Below are 7,093 nucleotides of genomic sequence, written 5' to 3' on the forward strand. Positions count from 1 at the left end.
GGGTCACTTCATATAAGATCAGAAAGACACGAAGGTCAGAAAGTGCTGACGTCAGCAGAAACTTGTGCCTGGGAAGGAAGGTGCTGGGGCTGCAGAGGAGATGCTGACTCATATGTGATGGAAAAGGATGAAGAAAAAGAAACTTCTCACAAAGGAGAAAGATCAAATAGTTTTGTTCTCTTATTAATAAATTATTTATACGCTCATAATTGCTTGTCCCGATGCAGAAGGAAAGTTTCTTCTTGTGCTTGAGGGGAAGGTGTATGTAGAGGGAACAGATGCATGTAAATAGGTGTATGGATAGAGGTGTGACTGAATCAATTACATTGGCTTACCGTTTTGTGTATACAGCTCATATGCTGACTTATGTGTGTCCATGGTTATAAGACATAGAGCAGGACTGGATTAGACTATACATAGGGTTAGTATGTGATGTGATATAATATTTGTCTCCATGGGAGATGTATGTGCAAAAGTAAAAGGTATAAACTGCTGCTTTGTGATAACTAGCCAAAAATTAGAGACCAGAGCACATATTGCAGGAGAAGCTCCTGCTGGCTATGGTAGAAAGGTGTCAGGACACACAGGACAAGTGTAGAGGGTGTGGTCACAGAGAGGTCACAGCACCCATGCTGACCCCTGACCACTGCTGGCTATGATAGAAAGGTGTCAGGACACACAGGACATGGCAGCTTGCTGTGTATGGGGGGTGTAGTCACAGAGAGGTCAGAGCGCCCATGCTGACCCCTGACCACTGCTGGCTATGATAGAAAGGTGTCAGGACACACAGGACATGGCAGCTTGCTGTGTATGGGGGGTGTAGTCACAGAGAGGTCAGAGCGCCCATGCTGACCCCTGACCACTGCTGGCTATGATAGAAAGGTGTCAGGACACACAGGACATGGCAGCTCCCTGTGTATGGGGGGTGTAGTCACAGAAGGGTCAGAGCAGCCATGCTGACCCCTGACCACTGCTGGCTATGATAGAAAGGTGTCAGGACACACAGGACATGGCAGCTCGCTGTGTATGGGAGGTGTAGTCACAGAGAGGTCAGAGCGCCTATGCTGACCCCTGACCACTGCTGGCTATGATAGAAAGGTGTCAGGACACACAGGACATGGCAGCTCGCTGTGTATGGGGGGTGTAGTCACAGAGGGGTCACAGCGCCCATGCTGACCCCTGACCACTGCTGGCTATGATAGAAAGGTGTCAGGACACAGGACATGGCAGCTCGCTGTGTATGGAGGGTGTAGTCACAGAGGGGTCAGAGCGCCCATGCTGACCCCTGACCACTGCTGGCTATGATAGAAAGGTGTCAGGACACACAGGACATGGCAGCTCCCTGTGTATGGGGGGTGTAGTCACAGAAGGGTCAGAGCAGCCATGCTGACCCCTGACCACTGCTGGCTATGATAGAAAGGTGTCAGGACACACAGGACATGGCAGCTCGCTGTGTATGGGGGGTGTAGTCACAGAGAGGTCAGAGCGCCTATGCTGACCCCTGACCACTGCTGGCTATGATAGAAAGGTGTCAGGACACAGGACATGGCAGCTCGCTGTGTATGGAGGGTGTAGTCACAGAGGGGTCAGAGCGCCCATGCTGACCCCTGACCACTGCTGGCTATGATAGAAAGGTGTCAGGACACAGGACAGGGCAGCTCGCTGTGTATGGGGGGTGTAGTCACAGAGAGGTCAGAGCGTCCATGCTGACCCCTGACCACTGCTGGCTATGATAGAAAGGTGTCAGGAAGCTCAGAACATCACAGCTTGTTGTGTAAGGGGCCAGCTAGACGAAGACTGTTTATAGTGATCTTGATGATCCCTGTCCATCACTGAAGTTGCCTACAATTGGAAGGTGAGCAATGGGAGAAGGCGCTTGGTCTAATTAATCAAATTACATCCAGTGTGCGGCCATCTACCACAGCATTGAACAGGTGGTAACTTGGCCTCCAAACTCACCAGATCTCAATCCTATCGAGCATCTGTGGTTTGTGCTTCAATAGCAGCTCCAAGCCATAGAGGCTGCGTCTCACAACTCAAAGTACTTGTTGCTAACATCTTATGTATATGTACCATATACCAATGGACAACTTAGAGTGCTGGAGTGCTGTAATGATGTCATCCTTGGACCTATCAGTGGAGTATCTAAGATGAAGAGAACCAGAGCCCACGTGCAACTTTAACATCCACTAAATTTAGACAGTATTATGCAACAGAAAAACTTTATTCTGATTCCAAATCTTCAAAGTTGAATTGAGGCAAAAGGAAGACTCCCCTGAGACACAGTGGGGCACATTTACTTACCCATCCCATCACGATCCCCAAGGTGCGTTGTACGATGAGGATTTGGAACTGCCGCGATTCACGTAGATCGTGCGACCGATATCCTGCATGCGTCACTTCCCCGCTCAGTTCCGCTGGAGTTCACCTTCTTCTTCCTGGTGTATGTAAGTGCATGGCTTGCGACACAATTTTGAATGTTAAATCCCGTGCGTTGCCCAAATTTGTGAATCCATCGGATCATCCGACAGCCCGCCCCCAAATTTGTGTTGTGTGTAAGCCAGCGCCCATGCGCCAAAACCCGATCGCGTGCACCAAAAACCCTTTCTAAATGGAAATCGTCGGGTATTCTGACGATAGTGCTTACCGCGGACCCTTAGTAAATGAGCCACAATCTCCGGAGAATCAGACTAAAGTTCTTCTGTTGCATAATACCATCTAAATTTAGTGAGTGTTAAAGTTGCACGTGGGCTCTGGATCCCTTGACCTTAGATACTGATGATAGGTCCAAGGATGACATCACTACATCACTGTAAGCGTTCTCTGACAACCTTCTTGCATACTGATTGTCTTCCGGCGCCGCTGTTACGATTGCTTTGCTTCTCTCATCTTCATTAGTGTCACCGCTGTCCATATCTGGAACATCTATCCTGATTATTCCCATCATTCTGGTAAAGTGGAAGGAGATGAAGAGCCGTAACCCAATAAGATGTGAGATATTGCCTCTGCGATATTAAATGTACTTCCAGGAGCAAAGACTCAGGTCACAGGCGCGAAGAGCGATGTGCCGTAATATTGTCACAACCCGCGTAGAGCGTGTCCTCCCGACCCGTCCAGCCACAGCTTCTATCCTTCTACAGAAGACGCATGGACTTGCCAAGTAATCAGTAATTTGGGCTTAGTTTGTGTTCATGACCTTTATCTGTGACCTCGCTTTTCTGCAGCACGGCAAATTAATTCCTCTCTTGTCTCCGGGTAGACCTCTCCGCTACGGAGGTCATTAATAGTCTATACTGATCGGATACATGCAGTCAGGTCATGGCCTGAATATCCAGCTGCTTTATCCATGTATTTGTGACTCACTGTCTCAGCTATGCGAGCTATTCCCCACCACAGGGAAGCATTGCCACTACTGTCTTGTTATTCAGCTCAGCTATACAAGCCTCCTACTCTGCTGTGTTGAGCTCCTTCAGCACTGCTGTGCAAGCTACGTCATCTCCACACTGATTGATAGACTCCGCTTGACCTCGGCGTGAAAGGGGTTAACATCCGCAATCGGAGTCGGCTCAGATCGCGGGTGTTAACCGCACGGTGTCAGCTGTGATAGACAGCTGACAGCCGCTTCTTCTGGTGCCGGCTCTGTTCTTGAGCCGGTGCCAGAAGCAGGACGTTATAGCACGTCCCCGGGCACTTAGCATCTAGCCGTAGGGACTATAACGTCCTGGTGCGCCTAGGGGTGAAAGACACTACCTAATATGGCCTTCAGGGCACATTTTTGGGGGTTTCCCTGCTTAAATTCCAAGTCACAGAACATGGGCAAGTAAGGCCTTGTTTTTTGTGGTAAGATTTGTATTTTCCAATGGGTTAATTTTTATGGTAAAAATAGCTTAATGATTCAAACTTATTAACTCTTTCCTGCAGCGGAACAGAATCAAATAGCAGTTTTACCAATTTTTTTTTTTTTTTTTTCATTCTAACTTTTACCCATACAGTATAATAAACATGATAAAACTATTCTGTAGGTTAGTACAATTAATGAGATATCAGGTTTTCTTATGTTTTACTACTTTAGCAAATAAAACTTTGTAAAAACCTTTTGTGTGTTGCCATATTCTGAGAGCTATAATGTTTTTATTCCTAAATCAAATGAGGATTATTAGGGCTTGTTTTTTGCAGGATAAGGTAGCGGTTTGATTGGTGCTATTAGGCCTGCGGCACACGTGGCGTTTTGAACCCCTTTTTGGGCGGTTTTTAAGCAGTCCGTTAAAAAAAACTGCATACGGTTTTCACAAACCCATGCGTTGCTTGAAAACGTATTCGTTTTTGACAGGTTTTAATTAAGATAATTGGTAAAACCGGTCAAAAAGGGATGCGTTTTATAAAAAAAACGCATGCATTTTTTAACACATGCGTGTTCAAAAACGCCACGTGTGCCGCCGGCCTAATAGGGGACATCTAACTTCTTGATCGCTTTCTATTACATATTTTTGGGAGGTAGGAAGCAATATAATTGCTATTTTTTTTATACCTCCCACAATACAGGTATAATATAATATAATATGTGTTTGGCCAAGGTCACTACGGACGTGACAGTAACAAGTTTGGGGGAAGGGGGTATTTTATTTTTTGAACACAATATAATTATATACTATATAGGTAAATGGGTGATTTTTGTAAAAACGCACCATACAAGTCTATGGAGACGCATCAAAAACGCATCGCACTGTGATACACATGCAAGTCCAATGCAAGTGCAATGTGTTTTTCACACATAAATTGCCATAGAAAAGATAGAGCTCAGTCCTGAGTCCGTTTCATGCGTGTGAAAAACGCATTGAAATTGCATTGAAAACGTGCGTGAATCACTGACCAAACCCTGATCGCACCCTGATCAGACTCTGATGTGATCTGCAACGCAAGTGTGAAAGAGGTCTTAGGCCCCTTCCACACTTGCAGGGTTTGTTCAGTGAAAAGCAATAATGTGTAGACAGTGGTGAGACATGCGATTCCTTAGTCGTAACAGCCTGGATGCTACAAATCTGATGGCAACAGGCCGGGGTCTGAAGCTCAAGTTTTTCAGCTACCTGGATTACCCCTTTAAGTAATTTAATGGCTGTAGAAGTTGTACAGAAACTAACAGCAGAATTATGTTGTTCAGAGCTGCCAGCAAGGCCCCATTTACTTCTTAATCTATAAACTGAAATGTCTAAATAAATCAGGGGCGGAACTGCAGTGGTAGAAGCCATAGCAGCCGCTATGGGGCCCACAGTATCATGGGGCCCCCGGAATCTGGGATATTTGGTGTGAATATGCTTTATGTGTGTATTTGTGATGTGTATATGCTCTAAATGTGAATGCGTATGTGATGTGTATTTGCTGTATGTCTGTGTATATGGTGTTTATGCACTGTTTGTATATTTTTTACAAGGTATGTGGGCCCCATTCATAAGTTCACTATGGGGCCCTACCCCTCCTAGTTACGCCACTGTAATAAATGTTAAATTGTATAAATGTAGAACAAAACATATTATACCATAACTGTAGATCTGTACAGGAGCTCAGTGTTATGCAGTATGAGCGCAGTATACTTACTCACCACTAGAGCGCAGTATTGTGTCATAGAATTCAGATTTTTAGGAGGTTCCAGAATGACTTATCTCTTATCAGAATGATTATTTCCTTATCTCTTAGATGTATAATGAAGGGGTTTTACCCAAAATTGTTCTGATCCCTTATCCACTAGTAGAGGAGAGGTGTCAGATCAGTGGGACCCCCACCCCTGCAATCCTGAGCAATGAGGTCCTTTAGTGTCCTATGTGGACACCAAACATACTGTACATTGTGATGGATTGCATCGGAAAAAAAAATCATCCTCACGTTGACAAACAATAATCTAATGACAGATTTATCTGAAATAGTAAATATATAGGGGGTCATTTATCTTTTTTTTCCCTTGCTGTTGGTGTTTTTGCGCCCTTTTTGCTGCGTAATGCTTGTTTTGAGCCTATTTTGCACTTTTTTGGAATCTTACGTCTCAATTCGCCGTGTGCTGTTGCGCCCTATTTGACATTTCATTGCACCTCTTTACAGATGTTTGCGCCCAATTTATTATACTATTGCGCCTATATGGGCGCAAATAATTGCGCAATAACACGCCAGTCCTGACCATGGAGAGGCAATGGTGCGTTTTGCGCAACAAATTGTGCCTTTTTTTTGCAAATAAAATCTGCATTTGACAAAGAGGCAAAAAGACAAAACAAATGAGGTACGGGGGGGGGGGGGAATAAGATAAATGATCCCCAGAATTTCTAGGGAGATGTTAGAACAACCTGATCTGCTGCCATCTACATGGGATGTACATGTGAAGTGATGCCAGTCATGTCAGGGTTAGCCTTGTATGGTTTGTAGTGACTGATTGTTGTTGTTTTTTTTTAGTTTTTTCTATTTTTAGTGGGTGATTCACAAATACTGAACAGTAACCAAACAAAGCAGCTCAGTCTAAGTCCGGTTCCTTTCCAATAATATTGTACAGTGTGATGGTATAAAAGGAGAAGGCACCTCTGTCAAGAATGATCAGATCTCTGTGTGTGGATAGAACAACTCTACAAAGTGGGACCTAAGCATGTCATGGGGTAACATAGTTGACCGATGGTCAGTAGACTGATGGAGGAGAACCATGGGTGAGAATGGTTTGGTGACTACACATTCCTACAGTGTAGTCTGTGACCATGGAAACACCAGAATCCCCCAGTGGAGCATCAATGGCTGTAAGTCTCCACATGCCTGCAAGGTGGCCTTAATTGGCAAAGTCTCTATAAGGAGAACTCTTACTTCCTGGCTCTCACTCAGCTAAACTGTTGAGAATCTGGTCCTTTTGGAACTGGTTTGGCTCTAACCGCACATCTTGTCATTAGGCTTCTTGAAAGTCATGCTTGATATTAAGGGGGCTGCCTTACAAGTTAGCCAATAGAGGCAATGTTTTTCTTATCCCATCCTGAAAAATGAAACTGCATATTTCCCAGAATCTCCAAGTGGAGCATCAGTGGCTATAAGTCTGCACATGCATGCAAGGCAGCCTTAATTGGCAAAGTCT

This window comes from Engystomops pustulosus, chromosome 4 (assembly GCF_040894005.1).
Source record: "Engystomops pustulosus chromosome 4, aEngPut4.maternal, whole genome shotgun sequence".
NCBI lineage: Eukaryota > Metazoa > Chordata > Amphibia > Anura > Leptodactylidae > Engystomops > Engystomops pustulosus.